Genomic DNA, 26,612 nt, shown 5'->3' with positions numbered 1-26,612 from the left:
TAAAAAATAAATATTATGTATAATAGTCCATATCATTTCATTAGCCTTTTCATGATCTTTTTTCTTGAAATTTAACTGGCAAAATTTATTGATGGTACAACAGCAGTTTGTCACAGACACATTTGAAGAGTCTTTCTTGGAATATTTAAGGGCACCAACTAAACAAAAGGAAATAGTAAAATGTTCAGCACACTGATCTCACAGGGAAGGAAATGGAGCAGAACGTACTTGTGTTCAAGCTGTTCTAGGGACTTCTTCAGAATATTCTACGAGCAGTACTCTGTACTTTAGAACAACAAGTTGCTGGAACAGTAACATCATCAGCATGAATGTGCACCTTTGGTGGATAATCATAAGGCTTCACTTTTCTGAAAATCATAATTCACATCAGCCTGCTGCACTGAGTGAGATAACATTATTTCCTTGTTCATGGAAATAAAATTCTACAGGTGATTTACTGATGTGCTAATTACCATTTCCCATGATGAGCTAAGGAATGCTGTGGTTTCTCAAATTGTCGCTACCCTGAAAAATGTATTTTTATTTGCAAAAACCCTGAAGCATAAAATGGCATTAGTCGTGTGGATTGTTGCCAAACATGGTAGGCAATATGCTCATATACCTTTTTTTTTTTTTTTTTTTTAGTAAATGATCGGCTTTGTTTGAGCAGGAAATGCCATAATGGTTGATTTATCTGTGTGTGTGAATAACAATTTCTCCATAATATCAGTGATGAAAACATTTCAGCATCCGTGGAGGCTTAGCAAATAGGAAGATATATATATGTAATATATATATTATATATATAGGAAGATATATATTATATATATAGGAAGCTATATATAATATATATATTACATATATATATCTTCCTATATATATAATATATATATATTTCTTTTTACATGACAGAAGCATTGAACTGTTAAGCCCTGCAAAGGAAATAATGCCTCCATTGATTCGAAATTTCAAAAGGTCTTTATTGTAATTGTCTGCTACCTTTAGTTCTCCCACCTGCATTGCTTGCCGCCAACTGGGCATGCTCCAGCTTTTCATTCTCAGTCATTTCCAAGGCTTTTCTGTTTGCTTTCCTGTCTCCAAATCTACACATATACGACTCTAATTTAGCCCTCCAAGTTTATTTTACCCTTCCTCTATGAAATCTGTCCTGATTTCCCAACTGTTGTCTCATTTGTGCCTTTGATATCTCATTTTGCTCCCTACTCAGGGCTCTTATAATTGTGTGCCTTAATCAGGGTTCTGGCTATTAGATTCGAAATATAGTAATTGATTTACTTGTTTTATGCCTGTGCTGAATTGCTGGCTTCTTGAGATCAGAAGCTGTGCTTTCTTCATCTTTGTATTTCTCCTTTCCTCACACATAGTCCTATATCACCGTAATACCGTATCTGGCATATGGTAATTTATAGTAGATGTTTCTTGACTGAGCTGTTTACTGACATTTCTGTCTTACTACCATTATCTCCTTCCTTAGTCTTGTGGATATTGTTGTCATTGTTTTATTTCTAACTTCTGGCGGTTCCATTTTGTCTGCTTATTTAATTTTTATCATCTTCATACAGATTTCTATTATATTTTTCTATCTTGATTTCCCCCATACCGATGGCAATATCATACATTTATTCTCCCATCTTCACAACATTGCCTGGTTTCATCGTTATTTCCTGATTAGAGTAACCAGAGGTGCTATTTTGTACTACTTGTTCTGTGCTGCCCACCTGACAAAATGCTGACTCTTAACTAGTTCTACCTTTTCCCTACACCCAAATTTTCTGAGAGTTACTTGAGAAAATGCATAATATACTGAATACCTCCATTGAGATGTAATTTAAAAAGCCAAATTTAATACACATCTCTAAACCCTTTCTATCCACAATATCTTATTTCACAAAAATTTCCTAATTTTTTATGCTAGAAAATAATATGAAATATATGACAAATGACTTCAATTAAATACACATACACACAAACACACAGAAAAGACATCAATAAGTTGATGATATTTATACCTTGGTATTGATATTTGGGATATTATTTTTCTTATACATATTATACCTTACTTTTGTGTTTCACAATAAATATGAATATTACATAATAAAAATTTTTAAAGATTTTTAATGTTTATTTATTTTTGAGAGGGAGAGAGAGAATGTGAGCAGGGGAGAGGCAGAGAGAGAGAGGGAGACACAGAATCCAAAGTAGGCTCCAGGCTCTGGGCTGTCAGCATAGAGCCCGATGTGGGGCTTGAACTCATGAACTGTGAGATCCCGACCTGAGCAGAAGTTGGACGCTTAATCGACTGAGTCACCCAGGTGCACCCCTCCCCCCAAATTTTAAGAAATGTTACAGAGAAACCAGTAAGTTAGAACCAAAAAGGAACTGGTCTAGGAACTGGAACAGGTTTTCATCTTCATTCTGCTCTATCAATGCATGTGACAGTGAAATGTTACAAGCCACTATCTGCTTCTGTTTTGTCAACATTCTTGTACCAAATATTTTTTGGTATTCCTGTTATACCTGGCACTAAGTTTTTGGTGCTTGGTTACCAGACCTCATGTTTGAACTGATGGTCACCCAGTCTGGTGGCAGAGACAGACAGGTATCTTATAGTATACTAGTGGAAGCAATGGTGTATGAAATCAATGAAACAGTAGTAGAGACAAGAGACTGAGTGGTTTTGTTTAAGGTGGTCTAGATGGGCTTGGTTAGCAAAATCCCAACATTCTTTCTAGTTAAGTGATTTTGATATTGACAATGTCATCCATCGTGACAGTTCCTAAAAGATGATTTTTTTATTTGGTTTCTCATACAAAAGAGAAACATTTTTTAAAAAAGGAAAATAATAGAGCATTCACTTTTTTTTTTTAACGTTTATTTATGTTAAGAGAGTAAGAGCAAGAGTGAAGGAGGGACAGAGAAACAGAGAATCCCAAGCAAGTTCCTAACTGTCAGCACAGAGTCCTACATGGGGTTTGATCTAACAAACTGTGAGATCCTGACCTGAGCCAAAATCAAGTGTCAGAAGCTTAACCAACCGAGCCACCCAGGCTCCCTGAGCATTACTTTTCTTTTATGATGAATATATTAGTATTCTCAATAAACTATAATGCACATAGGAACGTAGATGGCAAGTGTACTTGAGGATACTTCTTTCTTTAAACAAGTATGTCCTTAAACCCAAAGACCGCTCTTTAGCAAGAAAAGTAATCAATGTTGCATGTGTTTTAGAGGATTAGAAAAGTGACTAAAATTAAAAGTAGAAAATGGAGAGCTTGGAGTTCAAGAGAACCTCTCAAAAGTCATGGGAATGAGAGAAGGGAAACCAAAGTACCTTACAAAGTTTCAAACAAATTCAAGTCAGATGCTGTACAGTTTAGGGAACAGCCAGCAGGCCAAGAGGAAAGAAAGTACTGAGTTCCACCTACACAGAAGAGTCAAATATTGTATCATTATGACAGTTTAGACCATGCGATCATCCCTTGATTTGAGCTAATAAAGCTATTATACCAAGAAACAAGGAAATATGACATTGTAAAGCCTTTAGAATTAAAAGGTATAAAACACCAAATAAATTGAATTGTATATGTGAAAAAAGTAAACAATGGAAGCAGCAATAATAATTTTGCACACAAGTGAAAGAAGATCACATTATCTGAAACAGCATAGAATACTTCTGTAATTTTTAAAATGTTTATTTTTAAGAGAGAGAGAGAGCACACATGCAGGGGAATGGCAGAGAAAGAGGGGGGACACAGAATTCGAAACAGGCTCCAGGCTCTGAGCTATCAGCACAGAGCCCAACATGGGGCCAGAACTCATAAACTGTGAGATCACGACCTGAGCTGAAGTTGAATGCTTAACCAATGAGCCCTCCAGGCACCCCTGGAATAGAATACTTCTATCATACATGAAAAGGGATCAGATCTTTTAACATTTCAAGTCATAAATAATATTGTATTAGTCTGATTACATTAGCCTTATCTAAATGTGTAGTTCTTAGAAGTCATGCATAACCTGGTCAAATATTAAGATACTTTTTCAAGGCAAAAAATTTCACAGACCATATACTATAATGTTATATCCAGAACTTGTTTATTAGGACAATAGCTCTCTGAGGATGGATTTACAGGTCCCTAGAAATAATTCTGTTCCTTAAATACACTCCATACATTCTCCCCTTTGTGTATTAACTGTTTTTCTTTCGTGAGCAACTTTCTCCCTAATCTTTTCAATCAAGCTGTGCCAATTCTTCAAGGCCCATTTCAAGTTCCACATGGTACATGAAGTCTTGTTCCAACACCTTGGTCTCCAATGATGTCTGCATCCTTGAAACTTCTTTAGAATTCTAGGACTGGAGGGAAGCTTGGAGACCATCGCCGCTTCTGCTGTGCTACTCAAGGTGACTATTTGACTGTATTACACTTCTGTGAAAATTAGAGGACAATGCTTCTTTTGGCAGGTGCAGCTAGAACATATGGCTTGGCAGGTGGGACTGGTGCTGAACTTCAGCTCCCAGCAGCCCGTTGGCTAGGTACAACACATAACTGGCAGTACATATTTTGTTCTGATCATATCCTGCCTCTTAACGTTATTTGATTTTCCATGCCAAATAATTTGATATGTAAGATTAATATAATTTCTCAGGGGTATAAACAAACAGACTTTAGGGGTATGATTACATACTTCTTTGCATAATTAGAGAATCCAAAGAGGACCATCAATGAATAAGTGATATTCATAGTAAAACTCTTTAAGGCAATGACATCATATTATAATAAAAAAGTCAAATCAAAGTTAGGCCACTAATATTTGAACTGACTTGAAATGAAAGCAGCTTAAGCTAAAGGGCAAATGACATAGTTTATTTATTGCCAAAGTAGTTAGTGAAAGAGAAAAAGACTTTGGAAATGTCATGAGGGAAATTAAGGAATAATCAGGTTCAGAGAGAACAGTATTGTCCAAAGATTAAGATAATTCAGGTAATTCTTGTTTGACAGTGTGATATTCGTGGAGACAGACAAAAAGATCAATGGAACAGAATGGAGAACACAAAAATAAGTCCACACATAGTTATTCCATGGATTTTTCACAAAGGTGCAAAGGCAATTCTCTGGAGGAAGGGCAGCTCATTGAGGAAATAGCTCTGGAGAAACTGGATATCCACAGGGGAAATAAAGGAAACTCAACTTAAATCTCACATATTATACAAAAACAAAACAACACTTAAAAGGGATTCTAGACAAATGTTAAATATAAAACTACATATTGGATCAGTTAGGAAAACACACTGATCAAAATGTCCAGATTCTAGGGCTAGTGTTCTTAGACTTGATTTTAAAATCTATAAAATGAAAATTGATAAATAAAACCTCCTCAAAGTAAAGAAAAACTGCAAAAACTTGCCCTTTGGAATATGGGTCACTCTTTTTTTTAAGTGAGGCCACCTAGATTTATCTGTGTAGTTATTAAAACTTATTTTTCCCAATGGAAAGCTCACCTTATGGATATTTTTTAAGATTTCAAAACAGCTCAATGTGTAAAGGATAAAATAATTTGCAACAGCTGTTAACTGGAGGAATTTTTCACAAACTTTATTATCTGCAGACAAATAAGATTGCTAATTTCAACCGTTAACATATGCTTTAGCTAATGATTTCTACATAGTCGTTGTATGAAATGTGCTCAAATGTGTATTTGATTATTTAGTTGATCCTAAGAATTTGCCAGAATTGGTGCATTCATTCTCTGAAAAGTCTGTGACCAACCATGTGAACTATTATTTCAAATAAGGTTGTATTTTTAGGAGATAGTGTATAATGTATAACTCTCTGATTAATCGCACTCAGGCTTTTAAGCCATTGAACATCTGATTGGAAGGGTGAGAAAATCTATTAAGAACACTTAAAAGTTTGTAACCCCATATCTTGTTAAGAGAATCTAGTTTTACCTCTACAACTACAAAGGGTATAATGTTAGTTCTCCATAATGCTCTTGCTTAGTCCTGAAATGGTGCTGGTCTTCTGGCTCAGTTTTATAGGCTGATGAGACTGTTGATTAATCTAGAATGGTGTACAAAATATGACAGCACAGTAGCCTTAAAACAATAGACAAAAAATAAGTATGATTTTTTTCTTATATTGTTTTCTTTTTAATTTTTTAAAGTTTATTTATTCATGCTGAGAGAGAGAGAGAGAGAGTGCACATGACCAGGGAAGGGACACACACACACACACACACACACACACACACACACACACAAAGATGAGAGAGAGAGAGAGAGAGAGAGAATCTCAAGCAGGATGCTCACTGTCAACACAGAGCCCAACGCAGGGCTTGATCTCACTAACTGTGAGATTGTGACCTGAGCTGGAACCAAGAGTCAGATATTTAACTGGCTGAGCCACCCAAATACCCGTACACTGTTTTCTTTAAAAAAAAAAAAGTCTTAAAATCATCAGTGCTCAAAATAAAAGTCTTTATAAAACTGGTGCTATTTCTCACACTCCATTAAATTACTCCCTTTATCTTTGAAATTGATGCGAGAGCAAAATATTCATATTACTTTGATTCCACTTTTTAAACTGCTTTTTGAAAAAAGGAACTAAAATAAAAATATATGTTTGAGACTCAAGAAGTCTCCAAATGCATCTAATTTATTTTACAATGATCATTAAAACCTTGCATCTCTTATATGGTAACTGGCTAGCATTTAAAGTGACAATCCAGATTATTGTAGAACATTTTTAATAATTAAAAATAAATTTTCCCCATATTAAGAAAGAGAAATCTGGTTTGTTTTAAGGGTGAAATCTATAGAAAGTCTGAAAACAAAATTTTCTTTCCCTTAGTCATATAATGTAAAGGTTGACTCTAAGCTTGGCAATCATGAATACACCATCAGTAATGACCCCTCCAAACACCTTAGTATGCACAAGCTTCTAAGAGCTGTAGAAAATCTTTAATTTTCAATTCTTCTTAGTATGAATATTGATGAAATAATAAATTATGAAGACCAGTAGGAAAAATCTTAATTGATTTAAAATAGTCAAATATCACCTTCAATCAAAGGAAAACTATGGGTATGTATTTTTTATTCCTAAAATCAAAATATGCAATGCGTACTTAGGTTAGGTTAATTATATTATGTACAATTTACTCAAGAAAATGAATTCTTTAAAAATTCTCCTGGGGCATTAGCTTTGCTTTCTAGCCTCAGCATGGCCAGTAGCTTGCAGCTCTCCATAGGAAAGAAAAGGAGCTATGCAAGAAGTTCTCTGAAGTCCTGATCAAAGATTAGATGGCTTGCCCCAGAATGAAAATCAATGCACTGTTCCCTTCATTGAAAAATTCTTGCCCCTTTCCAGCACATAGTGCATTTAGTCATATAGTTGATTTATATTCTGGCTCCAGCTCCTTATGTGGTATCAGTCTGTCCACAGACAGTTTGCTGTCAGCAACCAGTTTGGGGTCCACGCTTTGACAGCATTGCTGCAGTGGCTTGTTGCCTACAGATCAACCAAAGGTAAAACATCCAAGAAGCAACCAGCTACTAAAGAACCTGATGAGTGTGCACCCTCTGCTGGAGGGTTGAAGAACTTTCATTATTACTTAATTTGGCAATCTGAAATCTACTGACTAATAAACTTCACTTCTAGGTCCTAGTGCAAAAAATTACTTAGGGCTTAGATATAATCTTTCTTCTGTGGGAACTTCATGGGAGCAAAGTGGGACTTATTTGGTTGGTTACTTTAAAGACACCAACCTATGTGCCACCTATAGCAAATGTATAACGATTATGCCAAAAGATATCTTGGTAACACACTGTATATGTGGAGAATATAACAAAGTCATCTATGGGAAGAAAGGTCTCATGTTTAAGTAAACAACAACATTTTTCTTTTACTGGTAGTTTTTAGTGTGGCCCAATGGAGCCAGAAGGTATATAATAGCTAACAAAAACACAGGCCACAGAATCAGATATTGGCAAGTTATTATATTTTCAATTTTCACTTGTGTGTAAATTTTTATGTAAATGCATAGGCATAAAAAGCTAGGGCAAGTCAAAGTGTTTCAGTAAATAGGTTTCAGAAATGCCACATGATAGCATGTGTACAGAAACTTATAAAATTGTTCTGCATGATGCCAGCTTTCATGTATTTGAAAACCAAAAAATTTCCCATTGGTGGCAACGAAGTGGTTTTCACGGACTGTTCATTACGTACTATGTTCCATCTACTGACGATACTTTTCTAGATGAGTTCTTATATATGCAGGTACACATTCATAATGTTGGTTCTCTGTGTTATTCCTTTAAGTATTCTGTTTAAACAAATTAACTCTTCATAAAAATGACCTTGGCTCATTGAAGTCAGAAGCTGCGAGTTTTATGCAACAAGACACAGGACCAAGCGAATCTCAGGTTCTTCATGTGTGAAAAAGGAGAGAGCTCTAGCTGACATCCAATTACCTGTGTGTCTCCCTGGTCCATTGTGCTGGGCACTGCAGATCAGAAGATAAAACTAGGGGAAAAAACACATTATACTCCATAAATCTTTTTCTGCTTCTAAAATAGTATAATATCCTAATATTTGTTAATGAGTCTGCATTAGACTGCACCACAGTTTCTTTATTATCCTGAGAAATTAATTAAAAGCATTTCAAAGGATTCATTACTTTTTCTACTTTAATGAAAGTGTTTAATGAAAGGGATGCTGTTTATAGAAAGCAGAGATGGAGAGGTATGATGTACTGCTAAAAAAACCCCAAACCATTAACTCATTATTGTCTTCTTTACAATTATTCAATGGGTGTAGCTCTGGAATCAGACAGATTTGATTCCAAATCTCTTTTTCTGTTGTGTGACCTCGGGGGGGAAGTTATTTTATCTTTCAGTGCCTCAGTTTTCCTGTCTATGAATAGGGATGCTAACAGTGACCGAAGGGAGTCTACTGGCAGACGAAATGAGACGTTGTTTTGAAAAGCATTTGGCTTGAACTTGCGAGGGGAGCTATGGAGAATCTTACTGTTCATTGACACTGTAATTGACCCTCTTTCCCCCCAGCTCTGATCCCTATTTCAATCTCATTCCACACTGTCGCTAGACTTACAAGTCCGCTTCTACCACACCCCTGCTTAAAACATGCGATGCTTTAATCACAGGGTTCAAACCTACCTTTCTAACTTCATTTCCTGAAACCAAGCCCTCCCCGATCTTACACTTCAAAGCCCTTTATTCCTTCCCAGGCTGTTCTGCGAATACATTACTTCCTGTACTTACTCGGTGTTACCTATGTTTCCATTCTCCTCTCGGCCTGCATCTTGTCTCTGTTTTCCTCCAAAAATATTTAGAGTGATATTTACAATATTGACATGAAAGGTGATATTTACAACTCTTATACACTAAGAGTTGTTGGAGTTAAAGTCCAACAACCCTGCTTGATTTTGCTTTCTGAGGACAGATCAGGTAGTACCAAGTTCATAGTAAACACCCAGGGCTTCAAAATTTGGAGATTTTTTGAAAAATAATTTGATGAGAAAGCAAGAATGATACACTCTCAAAAGCTCTAGAAAGTATTCTAAAATTCACACTACAAACAGCTAAAAATTACCTAATAAAGTGCATAGATGATGTTGGCTCACTAATTGAATTTCTACAAAACATTTTACTCTTTTTTTCTGAGTTTTGTAGGAAAGGAAATTAACTTTTTGCTTTGTGAGGCCATTTATTTATAAGTATGCATTTTCTCAGATGTGAGATCAACAATTAACATTTTTTTGGTTACAACTCTAAACTGTTTTGAGCCTATAAAATAACTTGTCTCACGGTATTTCTCCATTTCCCAGAAAAGAAAAAACAAAACCAAACAACACCCTAAAAAATAAGCAAACTGTTGTTCAGTTGGAGTAACCTTGGAAATCATTTCCTGTGCTCTGAATACATTGCAGGTGTCCTCGAGTTTGTGTTTAACATTAAACTATCTATATGTTTTAAATTACACACTGTTACTAACTAAGTCAAAAATCCATCTTGATATTGACTGGATTGGACATTATTTTCCAACTGCTCAAAGTAATGGTGATAAAGTGAGTGAAACAAAGGTCAAAAGGAGCACAGCGTCTTAGAATCGTAAGCCAAGAGAACCAAGGACAGAGCCAAGAAGTTGACTACACCTTGTTTGCAATCTTCTGACCAGTTGATCAGTGAGGCCTGCACACAGAAACCATTAGTCACACATTCCTGAGAGTCACAGGAGTATATTTTCCCCTTTGAGCAGTTCACCAAATTTCGGTGTTGCCATGACAACCTCTGAATTCATCCTTAGGTATGCACTGGTATCACATCTTCCCAATTGAGGGGACCACATGATCCCTCCGGGAGACTACCTAAATTATCACCTTTTAAAACAGTGACAATTAACAAAATTTTCACTTCACTGTGTATTAAGGTATCAGGCAGATCTGGATAGAATCTAAATGATAATTTTTGTAATTATCTATCTACCAAGTAACATGCAATGCCTTCCAACTAGGAGCAGTTAAATTCATAGCAGTGCTAATAAAACATGAAAACTCTTCTCTTTTGATTCCCAGAATTTTGCTTTAAATTATGTGTGAGGGCGCCTGGCTGGCTCAGCCAGTAGAGAATGCAATTCTCAGTTTCAGGTGGCCAGTTCAAGCCCTACGCTGGGCATGGAGGCTACTTCAAAAAAGAAAATTATGTGTGGCTCATAATTTAGTTGAATGAAGGAGTGAAAATGAGTGAGATGACTTCTGTGACTGACCCTTAAGAGAAAACAAGAAAAGTTGTCCCAAACTGGAATTTAGGAGTTCAGATTAAAAGATTATTTGGAAAGGAAGTGAAAATGCTGTAGAACATTTTCATTTTTAAATGGTGATCACTTTCATGCTTTAATTATCTTCTCATCTCTGCACAGAAAAGTAAGGGACACTAATTTGCAGAGATAAATGATGCCTTGTTACTTTTTTCCTTTTTTTTAGTGTTTATTATTTAAAAAATTTTTTTAAATGTTTTTATTTATTTTTGCTACAGAGAGAGACACAGCATGAGAGGGGGAGGGTCAGAGAGAGAAGGAGACACAGAACCAGAAGCAGGCTCCAGGCTCTGAGCTAGCTGTCAGCACAGAGCCTGACACGGGGCTCGAACCCATGAAGGTGAGATCTGACCTGAGCCGAAGCCGGAGGCTTAACCGACTGAGCCACCCAGGCACCCCTTTAATGTTTATTTTTGAGAGAGAGAGAGAGACAGACAGACAGACAAAATGCAAGTGGGGGGCAACTTAGAGAGAGAGAGAGAGAGACAGAATCCAAAGCAGGCTCCAGGCTCTGAGCTGTCAGCACAGAACCCGATACAGATTCAGACTCATGAACTGTGAGATCATAACCTGAGCTGAAATTGGATGCCAACATACTGAGACACCCAGGCATCCCATGCTTTGTTACTTTTTTATGATACCAGAAATTCCAGAGACCAGAGAGCAAATATCTAATTCATAATTTTTAAGGGAAAAAGCAAGCAGATGCTGGAGATGATAATATATTTAAATAAAAGTAATCCTTGTAAATAAATTAGCTTATCTTAGAATTAGTATTTACTTCTTTTTAGGATTAGATATTTACTAAATTAACTGATAAAGCCTTCTATTGTACAAGAAAAAATATTTTCTCTATATGATATGTGAATAGGCATAATATAAATATTAATTATCAACTGAATTATTTCTAATTAGAGAAGGTAATGTATAACGGTCCCAAGTAAGTGATATGCCTGCAGATTTTAACTAATTTTAACAAATCTTAGGTAGGAATACATAATTAAAGCTCTGTCATCTCACAATATTGACATGAAAGGTAGATAATTTTTGCATAATTGAGGATAATGGCATTCTCAACATTTTGTGCTTTTCAGGACAGTGTCTAAAACACACAGTATTCAATACATATTTGTTGAAAGATGAAGTGGGTTGGCTTCTCATTTTAACATACTAAATGGTCATTAATATAGTTACCATGGAAGATTACATGAATGGGGATGTATAGGTTCAAACATTCAAACTGCTGTGTGTATGATGGAGGCTGTATTGGAGATGGTAGGAAAATAAACTTAAATTCCAGTTAGAAGGAAAGGTGAATGGATCCTGGGAAGTGGAAAATGCAATCAAGGAGAGAAATAATGGAAACAGATGCTCTTGAAGGGAACTGAAAGGACTTTGTCACTGGTCTTGGTTTGGGACTGACCTTGACCCATTTGGAGAAGTAGTTCAAGAGGAATGGGGTGGGAAAACGTTAAGTCAAGTATCTGTACAAAGAATAAATTATTACCAAATCTAAGCCAGGAGAGCCCCTGAATAGAGTTTGGGGAAATCCAAGCCCCACCATTTAAAGGATCAAAGACAACTGTGTATGGCCAAGAAAAGGCTGCTAGATCTGGTTTGCTGGTGGATATTTTACAATGCAAATGGTTAGGAGAAATTGTCAACAGCATTAAAAATGAGCGTCCTATGCCAAGGCAATAACAGAGGAGCATTTCACAACAGCTAATGTCTGGGCATAGGGTAGGCCAACTTTGGCCTCTTTCCACAAAGACCTTGGAGCCAGTAGAACAACGAAAACTGTAAGAAAGAAGACCGTGAACAGACACCTCAATAATCCTTCATTTCTCAACACGTGGAAGAAATTAGGAAAGAGAGAATTTCTGATGATCTAGCTGGAAACCCATTTACTGTTTTGTGTATAGATTTGCTTCTGCTAACTAATTTAAAAAATGACCTATTTTATTTTATTAAATATTTTTAGTGTCATATTTATTTTTGAGAGAGACAGAGAGACAGTGTGACCAGGGGAGGGTCAGAGAGAGTGGGAGACACAGAATCAGAAGACAGGCTTCAGGCTCTGAGCTAGCTCTAAGCAGAGAGCCTGACGCGGGGCTCAAACCCACGAACAGTGAAATCATGACCTGAGCCGAAGTCGGACACTCACCCGACTAAGCCACCCAGGTGCCCCCAAAATGATCTGTTTTAAAGCAAAAGGTGTTTTTTGTTGGTTGATTTGGTTACACTGTACTAAAGACTCCACTTGTGGCTTCAACAATGAAATGCATACTTTACACTGAAATTCCAATAACAATTATAGTAGGAAAAATGATTCCAAAATCATAGACAAGAAACAGACTACTGGTACATGCTCAGACCTAAAGGGTAATGATATGTTGCCACACTTTCTTCACCAAACCCATTGGGGTTTGCTTATCAAGTTTTTACTCATATAAATAGGGTCAATCTTGTGTGTGTGTGTGTGTGTGTGTGTGTGTGTGTGCGCATATACATATACATATACTTGGGTACATATATATGTGCATATATATATACACACACATACATCTATCCCTTTATCTAGCTCATTCCTACTCATCCTTCAAAACTCAGCTCAAACATCACCTCCTTTGAAAACTCTGCCTTGATTTACTCACAAGCTGACCTGGATGCCTTCCTAAATATTCTATTCTATTTGATTTTAGCTCTTATCATGTCATACCATAACCCATTCCTTTGCCATCAGTTTCTCTCACCAGATGGAGTGTGCTTTAAAGCAGGGCATCCTTCGTAGAGTCTGCCCCTTCCCAGGGTCTAACATGTTTGTGAGTGCTCTGTTTATTCAATGAATGGTTGTAACAGATTTAGCAAACTCTTCTTTGGCACCACTGAGCCATGTGCTATGGGGGTGACAGAAGAACTATAACACATGATCCCTGATGTCTAAGTGATTAAAATCTAGCTGAGGCATAACTATATCTACTTTCCTCTCCTTTTTTCCCTTTCCTGTGATTCAAGGCATTTTTTTCAATTCAATAACTAAGATTTTATAATCTTTGTGCTGGGAGAACTATTTAAGGCTTGAATACAGAAATACCGGAGATAAGAATGAATGGATTTGTACCAAAGAATCAAATGGCCAAGCAGAAAATTGAGAAAAAAAACATAGAAAAGGAAGCTCCTATACTCTGCTGATGCTCAGGGAGCTTCGAATACGCCTTAAAGGACAGAAATGGGTGCTCCAGTTAGCAATGAAATTGAGGTAGTTCCCTAGTACACATCCCCAGTGGGGCTATCCCTGCAGTTTTGTTAATCTTTGCTGTGATTGTAGGAAATGTTCTCTGACACACAAATTTACTTTCCTTTCTCACTTCATTAAAATTTAAAAAAAATTTTTTAAATATGTATTTAGTTTGAGAGAGAAAGAGAAAGAGGCTGAGAGAGAGAGAGAGAGAGAGAGAGAGAGAAGGAGAGAGAATCCCAAGCAGGCATCATGCTGTCAGCAGAAAGCCAGATGTGGGGCTTGATTTCATGAACCATGAAATCATGATCTGAGCCAAAATCAAGAGCTGGGCGCTTAACTGACTGAGCCAACCAGGTGCTCCTCTTACTTGATATTTTAAAAATACTTAGCTGCTCTATTCACAGATGGTGCTTCATCAAGAGCTCAATCTTCCTTCTCCTTCATTGCCCCACCAACATATTGCAACAGGACAGTCCCTGACCATGCTCACGTTGCTTCTTTCCCCTCTTCATCCTACATTACCATCTGTGGGACATCCACAAGAGACCTCATTCCATCTCCTCGTCTTCTCTAGTCTGCCTCAAAGTTTGGACCAGGATACTTTTCCGTCACATTAACCAGGGGGAGACCACAGAGCTGTGCTCACATTCACTGAGAACCTAACCACTAGACAAGCACATGTTGTCTAAGAAACACATCTAAACACCAGTGTTGCAGCTCCACTAGTTGGAACTTCAACAGGGGAAGGCTGCCCTAAATTCCAACTTCTTAGTTTGTACATGAAAATTTAGAAAATGAATCTTTCTGTGACATAATGGTTACTTGTACAAAATTATATTCCAAAGTTGGGGAAAGAAAGTATTAGGTCTCACTCTCAGAGAATCGGGAGTTCCTGGACAAGGAAAGTGTCATGACACATGATAATTTTGAGGGGTGTTAGTCTGGCAATAGTTTACAGATGTGAAGGGAGATGCCCGAGACAATTCATTCTGGGAATCAAGTAAGGGACTTCTTTTGTACTGAGAGGTGAGAAAATTAGATGCTAAAATAGGGTGACCTCAGTGAGCTTAAAGATTAAACAGCTAAGTAAAAAAGTGAGTTGAATATCTGGCTGTAAGGCATTCCTGGCAAGTGAGGTTTTCTCTTTCTAACTTTTCTGGACCTTCATCTGTCATTTCTTCCCTCAGGGCTCAAACTGTGTCTGAACAAATACACAGAGTGGGTGAAGTTTGTGGTACCCTTGGCCCCACTTTAATGCAATCTTATTCTTTAGAATATCCGCTTCTCCAGTTTCTGTACTCAATTCATTCTTCAAAATGCCTCTAGACTCAAGGATTTATGTAGCTTTATGCAATTTTAATTCAGCACATCACCTATCTTAGGGGTTAAGGGAGGTGATGATGTTGAATCTTACATAGAATCATAGAATATAAAATTTCTACAGCACTTTGGAGGGTATAGAAACACTTTGTTATGTAGACAAGGAAAAGGAGACCTCGAGCAGTGAAATAATTTGCCAGAAATGGCTATTTTCACTTGGGACTTTAACTGGGAGAGGTGGTCTTTTTTCCAGATACAGAAATTCCAAGTATCAGTCAATCATCCTGTGAAAGAATGGCAATGAATCAACAAAACTGCATTTTAAGGCCATCTTTGGTTAAACACGAACTAGTCTTTACCAATATATATGTATATATTTAGTAAGACAAAATAGTTGTTTATAATAAAAGACACAGATATAGTCATTTTCATCAATGAAGGAAAACAAGTAAAGGAAATCCAGTGTCATGAAAGTTAAACTAGAAATAATTTCTGATTTCATTCAGAGCTTGGGCAGGATCCAAACTGAAGAATGATTAGTGGATTTAGCCATCTTGTTTTTGATATTTCTAGCACTGTGAAATATAACTTACTTGAATGATTCACAGACTCTCAACGAATTTAAGTCCGTAAGGTTTTGTTCATTCGAAGAAAATTCTGCCTGACAATTGTTTTCTAAACTACAAGAGAATAAAAAATAGGGGCTTCTTATATGGCATTGTGCTCTTTGGTTCCTCTTCCAATCCCATTTCCACTGGTAATGAAAAGCAGTAATATTTTTAACTCAACAGTAAGCTTTTCTTTCTCTTATTAAAAATAACAAAGAACACATTTTTACAATATGAAGCACAGAAGCTTCATGTGAGAGAGGAAAAGTTATTGAGCAGTATTTTGTTAATAATAAAACTTGATTTGGGGTTTTTGACCATGTAAAGGGACTATGGCAAAAAGAAAAATTCAGGAAAAGATTACTTTCATCTTGCTTTTGAAGTGAGGCTTCTGCACTTGCCTGAGATCTAATCACTCTTCCTCATGAATAACATTATGGTAAAAGAGAGAGAAGAAAGAAAAGGTGTAACATTCTGCAATCAAATCGGTGGCCAGAAATCAGCACCACTAAATGCAGTGGGTACAGTTTAGGGCAGGAGAGTTAAGGAGGGGGAAAAGACTCAACCAAATAAGAAAATAAGAGTGAATTGCTTTGCCATGTGAGATGAAAACCTGTACAGATTGTATATTCACCACTTGGGCATATTTATACTAGAACAATTTACTTTCGTAAGCCATATATTCAATGACACGTTGCTTCCTTTTCTTACTGTTTCTTTGGATTTCTACCTGCTCTGTCTCTGAGATCTGGGGCCCTTTTCTTAGCCTTGCACTTCTAGACAGGATTCACTTTTTTGATTCCCCCCCCCCTTTATTCCTCTGTTAAAATTTACCCATTCAACATGTCACTCTGCCTCCTAAATATTCCCCATGTCCCATGGTGGCATCATCCTTTATATCCACCAGATACCGTTCCTTGGGAGGAGTTTCTAAGATTATATGCAACAGGCCATGCTATACAATTATTGCTCTACCATGAAGTCATTTCAGGCTTGACAGTTGACTCCTCTGTAAGGCTGTAAGTTCAGGATACACTGAAAAAGTAAATTGCAGTGGGATTAGAGGACAGTGTTGCAATTTATGAGGTAAATTTTTGCAAGTTGTATAAAATTAAGGAACTTGGTAACCTAAAATAAACTTCACAAATTTACTTAAGATTAGCCTCCCATGTGATTATAATATCATGTAGAAGACAATGACATAGAGCAAGTATTTTGCATTGGTATTGGTGTAGAAAGAAATACATAAATATACTTCATTTATATAATAAAAATAGGACTTTCTGTTGAACAGAAAAAGATTCAGTATCTATATCTGAACCTCTTTAAAAATAGAACATATTCACGTTCAAGTAGTTTACTTTGTAAAGGATCAAGGTGAACCCTGCTTTATTTCAAAGAAGCACAAAATAATTTGTAATTAATAAATCCAAGCTGCTGCATATGAAGATCTCTCACTACAAACATGAGAAACACACAGAACCTTGGGAAGGTGTAAGACAGATGCAGGTTGCCTGCAGTGACTTCTGGCCGGTGAAGGTCCTCTATTACTGGGGTAGGACATGTGTGGGTTTTTCTTAGTGTGTTTTTAGGAATTCAATTATGCTTTGATTAGTGGAAATTCATCGAGGCCTAACAAAACATTGACCAATATTGCTGGTTTCCAAGAAAATCAGAACTTTTGATCTCCTGGTATAATTTTCTTCTCCTCCTTTTTTTCCCTCTCCATTCCCCCTCTTTCTCATCTTCCCCTTCTTCTCCTTCTACTCTTCCTCCTCCGTTGTCTCAATGAATCTTTCAATCAGACGTTGGAAGAGTTAGCTCCTTCTCATCTAACCTCTAAGTATCCTTCATGATTTTATTATAAGTGGTGACAAAGTAAATAATCTCTGTTGGCTAAATTTACTTACTGGAATGAATTTGAATGTATAAACAAGTGCAGTATTACTACTGGACTTAATTTAACATTCTAATTAGATGTCACTACTTACAAACCTAGAGTAATTGACTGTGATTTCAAGGGGTTTAAGCAGATTTGTTTAAGCTATGACGACTGCTTTTTATTTTCCTGGAAAAAATTATTCACAGGCATGATTCAAATAAAAAGAAAAGGCGTTTGTAGCCTATGTGTGAAAGACCTGAAGACATGTGTCTGCGGACTCTGTGCTGCACTGGTCACCATGTTGATTGACTGATTTGGATGGTGAAGCTGTGTTCCATATTTGTTTCTTTTAGAAAGGAAGACCTTTCCCCACAGAGAAGGGGGGTTTCTCTAGGAAGGAAAGACTATGGAAATCTGGTACTCTGGATAAACAAATTTGCCATTTTTTTTTCATGTGAAAATGCCATTACATTTCCTTGTATGAAATAATTTAAAATATTGCCTGAGAGTTGCAACTAAGAGTTTTGTTTTTTTTCTCAAAGGAAGATAAGAAGTTCTGATTGAAATAGTAACCAAACTCTACAATAAATATTTAATCATAAATATATGAGGTGGGTGAGTATATATAGACATTTTAGAAATAAGATACTGTACCAATAATGAATTTGTTAAAGCTTACTTGACCTATCAGCTTTTCCCTGAGTTGTTTGCTACCATACTCACAAGTAAAAGAATAAGTTACATGGGAAGTTAAAAGCGTTTGAACTGAATGATAATGAAAACACAACATATCAGATTGTGGGATACAGCTAAAGCAGCATATAAAGGGATATTTGTAATTTTTTAAATTTTTATTTAGATTCTAGTTAGTTAACATATAGTGTAGTGTTGGTCTCAAGAGTAGAATTTAGTGATTCATCACTTACATATAACACCCAGTGCTCATCACAAGTGCCCTCCTTAATACCCATCAACCATTTAGCCTATCCCCTGCCTACCTCCCTCCTAGCAACCCTCAGTTTGTTCTCTATAGTTAAGAGTTTTTTATGGTTTGTTTTCTTCTCTTTTTGCCCCTTCCCCTCTATTCATCTATTTTGTTTCTTAAATTCTACATATGAGTGAAATTATGTGGTATTTGTCTTTCTCTGACCGACTTATTTTGCTTAGCCTAATACCCTCTAGCTCCATCCATGTCATTGCAAATGGTAAGATTTCATTCTTTTTGATGATTAAGTGTATTTAATTTTTTTCCCTTATGGAAGTATATTCATCTAGATACAGAAAATTATTTATTACAAAGTTCCTGTTTAGCTTCATTTTCATTTTATCTGCATACATTTTGTATGAGAAAATATTTAAAATGCAGGGGAGGGGCGCCTGGGTGACTCAGTTGGTTAAGCATCCGGCTTCAGCTCATGTCATGATCTCATGGTTTGTGGGTTCGAGCCCTGCGTCGGACTCTGTGCTGACAGCTAGCTCAGAGCCTGGGGCCTGCTTCAGATTCTGTATCTCTCTCTCTCTCTGACCCTCCCCTGCTCACGTTGTCTCTCAAAAATAAATTAAAAAAACATTTAAAATAAAATAAAATAAATAAAATACAGGGGATACAATTTAGTTAATGGTAAAACTTGTACTTGCTTACCACAAAGAGACAACTGAATAAACATACAAGTTTTAGTGATAAAATTATTCTTAGAAGAATACATTGCATCAGCCAAAATTTCATCTACTATCGAAAAAGTATTTGAAACTCTAGATCCTATTTGTGGATTAATCACATTGCTGTTTTATTTTCAGTCATGTTATCTTGATTGATTGTAATTTGTGCCTGTCAATCGTGTATGTCTTTGTCACTGGCTTTCTTTATAATACAGAGATAAAGTTTTACACAGATAATAATCTCAATAACTATTAGTACATATTTATCCATTTGGTTTGATTTCAAAGTGCTTACCTGATGCTCAGCACTCCCCACTTCCTACTCCCAGTGAGAGGGAGAATTTCTGGTTCATTCCCCTAACACCTAAAATAGCAATTTGTGCAATGTTCCATAATTCAGCTAATGAAAAGAATGTTGATAGCCTTTAAAAAAAAGATAAAAGGGAAAAAAAACTGTTTAGTTTTTTAGCTTTTGATGAAAAATTTGAGGAGCTCATCAATCAGTCTGTGGCTCCAGCCCTACCGAATCTCTAATCAGGACTAGAGGAGGAAGATTTTCAAAGCTGACCTGGCTCTAAGAAGCACGTGTGCTTCTCCTTGCTTTAAAAATATTCGTCTCTTAAAGTTGAAAAATGTTGGCATAAGCGACCCAGGACAGTACTTATGGATTAAAGGCTCACGTTGACATTTTGACAAATAAACACGTGTGCTAATTTCTCTGAGCAGGCACAGATGACTGATTATTTCATCAGGCACTCAATTTAAAATGATAAGTGGTGCCAAGCCAAAATTAATCAGCAATCTAAGTGACTGACATGTTGCTTAAAATCGAAGGCTCTGCCCTGCAACTTTATGTGCTCATCCATTAGTCTCCAAATGCAAAAGGTGGTAGAGAAAGGAAATGTCATTTACCTGAAATACATTTCATGAGCTTGACACTAATAAATGTAGTACAAAGCATTTTTAGAAAAGCGAAAAAATGGTAATTTTGTTACACACTCGTATTGATTATTTGAAAACAAATACTAACAGTTTTTTTCACAAATCATTTTTCAAACAATAAAGTACATCAAGCAAAAAGAAAATTAAGAACAAGAGAAACCACTATTTATAATTAGATGACTGTTTTTATTTAGCCTTTTCTTACTAGGTATTAGTCTGTGAGAATATCATTTTCTCAAGACAAACAATTGGGGGACATAGTCTATCTAATATTATACAAGTTGTTTTTTGGATTTTTTAATTAGCAACTTACTTTCTATATCTTTCCCAGTTTTTTATATAGCCCCGGTTCTTTAGATGGTGTGGTGTATTCAGTTAATTCTAATTCCAGCTTCTTGTTACAATGGTAAAGATTATGCACATAAACCAAAGCGCTCTTATTTAGTGCACAAGTGATTTAAGGTTGGGAAATTCAAAGATAATTAAATAAAGACTTAAAAGAAATTGCATATAAGAATATTAATTCTTGAATATGCACACGCATGAATGCATCACTTTTTGTTACTCTACATATTGTGCCGACACTAATTATATTACTATACCATCTTCTTTTGCAGAGGCCACTGTTCTTTTGCATCCAGTCTTTTGTAAAAAATGATGTGAGAATTTGAGAACATTTCAAGTGTCTATAGGGGCACCAGGATGGCTCAGTTGGTTGAGTTGGGTATTATCGGGGCACCTGGGTGGCTCAGTAGGTTAAGCGTCTGACTTCAGCTCAGATCATGATCTCACAGTTTGTAAGTTCGAGGCCCCTGTCAGGCTATGTGCTCACTGCTCAGAGCCCAGAGCCTGCTTCCAGTTCTATGTCTCCCTGTCTCTCACTGCCACTCCCCTGCTCTCACTCTGTAGTCCCTCTCTCGCTCTCTTTCTCAAAAAATAAATAAACATTTTTAAAAATGCTGGGTATTATCCAGCTTGCTACTCTTCTCTATGTAACGGATAAAAATTATACTGCGTTTAATTTGCATTTCTTTGATTTTTAGCAAGATTGGAAATATTTTTTAAATGTTTATTTTTGATAGAGAGAGAGGAAGAGGGAAAGAGAAAGCATGAGCGGGGAGGGGCAGAGAGAGAGGGTGACATAGAATCTGAAGCAGGCTCCAGGCTTTGAGCCGTCAGCCCAGAGCCCTACTCAGGGCTTGAACCCACAAATTGTGAGATCATAACCTGAGCCCAAGGTGGACGCTGAACCAAATGAGCCACCCAGGTATCCCAGATTAGAAATATTTTTACATTATTTTCTGTGAACTGCTAACATATATTTTTCTCATTATTATATTAGCCTTATTTTTTCATAGGATTTTTATGTATTTCTTTTTATATATTAAAGGTCAGTTCCACCCCAAATATGCTGAATTAATTAGTCTAGGGTAGCCTTGGGAATCAGTAATTTTGAAAACATCTCAAGATGATACTAATATACAGCCACAGAGTGTCAGTGGTTCAGCTTTATTTGTAGCTTTATGGATAATGTCTTTTACAGCATAGAAGTTTTTGTTATGGCTACACTTGTTAATATCTCTCTTTTTCACTCATAATTAACAGTTTACCCAGAACCGAGTATCTCTTTTTCCAACTTATTTATAATGTCTTTTATTCTACAAGAAAAATAAATTTTAATATTGTCAAGATTATCAATCATTTCTGCTTTGTCATCAGATTTTAAAACTCTATACTATTTGTATTGTCCTGAAAGTAGACACAAGGTTCCTGGGTCAGGGTCAAATTACTTATCGCTTACCTACAGTAATAATTCTGCTATGTGCTCACTCCAATTTCCCCTTTCTGGGGTGATTCAGTGAAGACCTGATGTCAATCTACCTAAACTGGTGTCCACTCCATGGGCAAGGAACCATAAAGTAAGAATCTAAAAGTTTATCCAGGAAAGGGACAGCTCTCCCCTCCCTTGAGAGACAAAGAGAAACTTCATCTCCCTAGGGTAAATAAACTTTCCTTTGAACCCATAGATAAGGATCCTTGGGTTTTTGCCCTTTAGAATGTAAATAAACATCTCCAGGGAGAAGCTAAGACTAGTGTCTTTGAGTTTACAACCCGTAGGATGTCTCCATGGTGCTGGGTGTCATCCCTTTCTTGAAATGTGAACACATGCCTCAAGGGAGGGAGATCTCTGGAGTTTTCACTGACTAGTCAGTCATAATTTAACGTCCATATCTTGTGTTTTAGTCCAGAAGCTCTATTTGTGCAGAAACCAAAAATAATTTTACTACAGTCCCCGACTATGATTTATACTTTTGTCACATCCTTAAGTAATCTTTTCTTATGCCAAAGACATAAAGACAACCTCAGTTTTTTTAAAGATTTAGTTTCTATTTTATATTTGAAGGTTTAAGGTATTTGGGATCTACTTTTGTGTTTAGTATGAGGTAAGAAATTAATTTTATTTTTTCTGTGTGGACAATCCCATTCCAGTTTTTTAATAGGCTGCATTGATTTTCAATTCTATATCTCAAATACAGCAAACTACGTATAGCTTTTTCTTAAAAAAATTTTTAAGCTTATTTATTTATTTTGAGAGAGGTGAAGACAGTGCAAGCAGGGCAGGGGGAGAGAGAGAGGGAGAGAGAGAGAGAATCCCAAGCAGGCTCCGCACTGTAAGCATAGAGCCTGACATGTGGCTTGAACCCACAAAAACATTTGATCATGACCTGAGCTGAAACAGAGGCTGATGCTTAACCAACTGAGCCACCCAGGAGCCCCCAGCTTTTTCTTTTTTTCTTTTCTTTTCTTTTCTTCTCTTCTTCTTCTTCTTCTTCTTCTTCTTCTTCTTCTTCTTCTTCTTCTTTTTTAGTATTCTTAGTCTTTTATTCCTCATCTGCATCAATAATACAGTATTTTATTTACCAAAGCTGAATGGTAAATTTTGATTAATGCAAGCTTTCTTTTCCTACCCTCACTCCGCTCTTTTCTTTCTTCATTCCTTTCTCCCTCTCTTTTTCTTTGTTCCTTACTCCCTTCCTTTATCATTCTGTCTTTCTTTCTGTCTTCTTTCTCCTTTTCTTTCTTTCTCTGATCGTCTCTGGGCACCAAGAGAGGGAGTTTGAATGGAGAAGAGAACAAGATCAAAGACTGATTTCTGGAAATTTTCAACATTAAGAACTTGGAGAAAAAGAGGAGAAACGAGCAAACTTCAGAAAATGTGCAAACAGCTACAAAATACTAAAATGTAAGGAGGTGGGATGTGCTGGAAGCAACAACAACAAAAACAAATCAAGGAGGAAGCCACAATTTTTGTGCAAATGCCTCTAACAGTTCAAATAAGATGATAGCTAGGAAATGATCACAGGATTTAGCAGTGTAGAAGTCATGGCACCAGTGACATGAGTAGTTTTGGTGGAGTGTTGGGATGAAAATCTGAGGGGTATAGGTTTAGGAGAGAAAATTGATAAGCCAGTCGAGACAATTGCTTTCTATATGTTTTGTTGCCAACATGAGTAGAAAGATTATGTGACACCAAGTGGGGAAAATGAAATCAAGAGGAAAAATATGAAGGAGAAATAAGAAAATGCTTATTGCTTAAGGGAATAATCCAGCAATTAAAACATTAAAAGGAATTCTAATTTTTACAACATTAAGAAAATCAGAAATATTACTCCAGCAATTTTTTTTTTGTTTTTTTGTTTTCCAAAATGTTCTTCCTCTAGCCCAGATTCACTCACTTCCCTGGTGTATTCGCTTCTTGAATCTCTCACTTGCTAATCCATCAAAGCCTCTGCCCCCTTTCCACTGAGTCTAGCCCATCTCCTCCCATCTGCCTTGGATTCTGAGAAAGCTCATTCTTTCTAACAGCTAGAACTTTCTCTGATCTAGAACCTATATTCTAGTCTAGAAGACTAGAACCTTGACTTCAAGGACTCCTCTAGGAAGTGAATGTCAGGGTTGGGGTGAACAGAAGGTAAAGCTGAGGGGAAGTCAGACAATATCCTATGTCAATAATTTCTTTTGGTATTGCTGATGTTTTGTTTGTTTGGGGCCATATTGGTTTCAGGCTGCAACCCAGGGGAAATGTAATTGGAAAATATTTTTCTTTTGAGAAATGGGTCAATCCTGAACTAGTTGTAAATGCAGAGCCTCAGGAGTATTAAGTACTCTAAGGATTTTCTTTACTACCTTACTTAACATGAACGTTGAGATTTAAAATCTGTTATATCACATCAATAAGGTTTAGTACAATTTTTTTGGCATTTGTAAAATAATTTTTCTGAGTCTCTAATAACAAAACAACCTTTTGCTTATTTAGGTAGTATGTTTATTTATCTGTTCCATATATTTATATTCTATCTAAATAACTGCTTACTTTGTAGCAGTAGATATAATAACTATGTTACTAATAATCACATAATTATGACCCTAATCATCTTTAATACTTGATTCACAATATTTTGAAATTTTCATAGCATTAAAATAACACTGTGGGTCAAAGATCTCTATGGAATAATTTATCTGGATAATTTGTAAATGTTGCACACACTCTTACCCCTCTCATTTTAAGTTAGAAGAAAGCTTTAGACAAGCTAAAAGATCAGCAGCTTTCAGAAAAAAGTTTTTGACTCTAAAAGTACAATTTGACATTTTCTCTTATGTTTTGGGAATAGAAAGGAATGTTTTCTTTACATTTGATTTATTTGTATAAAACTGAACATAGTCAGTGTTTTAAAAACTCTTCTTGACTTCTACTTTCTGGTCCAATATCTAAGGAGCTTGGGAATGATCACTTCCATCCTCAAAACAATATAAAGGTGAATAAACCAAACATGAATAAAATCCATCAGAAGACTAAAATAACAAGACCCAAACTGGAAAAATAAGTAGATAAAGAGAAGCCCTGCTTACAGGCAGCAGAAGCCAGGGTACGAGCCCGACAGGAATGCTTAAAGAGGAATGGACTTGCTGCTGGAAGCTGAATGTGGACGAGTTTGGGAGATGAAAACTCCTAGGGGAGCTGGGTGTTTTGGGGGGAGTGTAGTGAGGGCCCACACTTCTTAAGTTTTATCTCCAGAAACCCCATCTGGTTCTTGGGAGAAGATCAGAGAAAAATTCCCTCATGCTTCTGGCAGAAGAAGAGGGAAAGTAACCAGTTTCAAATAATCTAGAGCTGGTCTCCAAAACAAAGGCCGTCCATCAAGGGACATTATCTTACGAGAGATTAAATTTGGATTTTGCCAGACCCTAGCCAATCTTGGGAAAGAAAAATGCCAACTCTGGCCTCTCTAGCCTTTCCATCTCACCAAGTGCGAGGAAACAAACCTGAGAAGGACTTGTGAAGGTCACGGCCAGGAGATATAGGCTCCCAAAAGCTTAAGACTTAACATTGGATTATAGAATGCCTTCCTTCACCCTCACCGTCCCACCATGAGAATATGGTTCCTATAGAAGGGGTTATAGCTGAAAGAATCACAAGGCTCAGAACCTACTGAAGGAGGTGTCTGAACAGAAGCCCAAGGACAAGAGAGGCAACAAAAACAAAGTAATTAGATGGAACTTAGCCTCAAAGGCCACAACTAAAGAATCAGTAAACACAACCTAACTCTTAGCTATAAACATAAAGACTCACATCTCAGTTCTTTTTATCTGACACATCATGTCTGACTTCCATAAAAAATCACAAGCCATGTTAAAAGGCAAACAACAACAACAACAACAACAACAAAACACACTCTGAAGAGATAAAGCAAACATTGAAACCAGACTCAGGTGTGGTAGAAATGATCATACTGGTAACTGAAAGTAACTGTGATTAATAAGCTAAGGGCTGTCATGGAAAACAACATGGAGCAACATTGAAGACGAGGAAGAACATGACCTATTTTGCTGAGTTTGCATCATGAACAGGTGCGGGACAGCATAAAATGCTTTCTTTGTATCTATTAATATGATTATATAATTTTTCTTGTTTAGCCTATTGATATAGTGGATTGCATTAATTGAATTTTGAATGAACTAGTCTTGGATAGCTAAAATAAATCTCACTTGGTTTTATATATGGCTGGATTCAACCTGTTAATGCTTTCTTGAGAATTTCTCAATTT

General features: G+C 36.5%; 1 long non-coding RNA gene across 4 annotated transcripts in view; it reads right to left on the bottom strand.

Annotated features, from left to right (window-relative positions):
• Positions 1-7,994: 7,994 nt before the first annotated feature.
• Positions 7,995-26,612, bottom strand: part of LOC115296821 — a 60,503-nt gene continuing 41,885 nt past the window's right edge. For 2 of the 4 annotated variants that reach the window (XR_003911074.1, XR_003911073.1), the window contains 3 exons: positions 19,859-19,986; positions 16,998-17,057; positions 7,995-8,540 (listed from right to left, as the gene is read on the bottom strand). This is a non-coding gene — a long non-coding RNA (uncharacterized LOC115296821). Of the gene's footprint in view, positions 8,541-9,298; positions 9,354-16,997; positions 17,058-19,858; positions 19,987-26,612 lie in introns of all 4 variants that reach the window. The other 2 variants (XR_003911075.1, XR_003911076.1) reach the window with 2 other exon arrangements.

The sequence above is a fragment of the Suricata suricatta genome, chromosome 7, assembly GCF_006229205.1.
Source record: "Suricata suricatta isolate VVHF042 chromosome 7, meerkat_22Aug2017_6uvM2_HiC, whole genome shotgun sequence".
Lineage (NCBI taxonomy): Eukaryota > Metazoa > Chordata > Mammalia > Carnivora > Herpestidae > Suricata > Suricata suricatta.
This window is presented reverse-complemented; position numbering and strand designations above follow the sequence as displayed.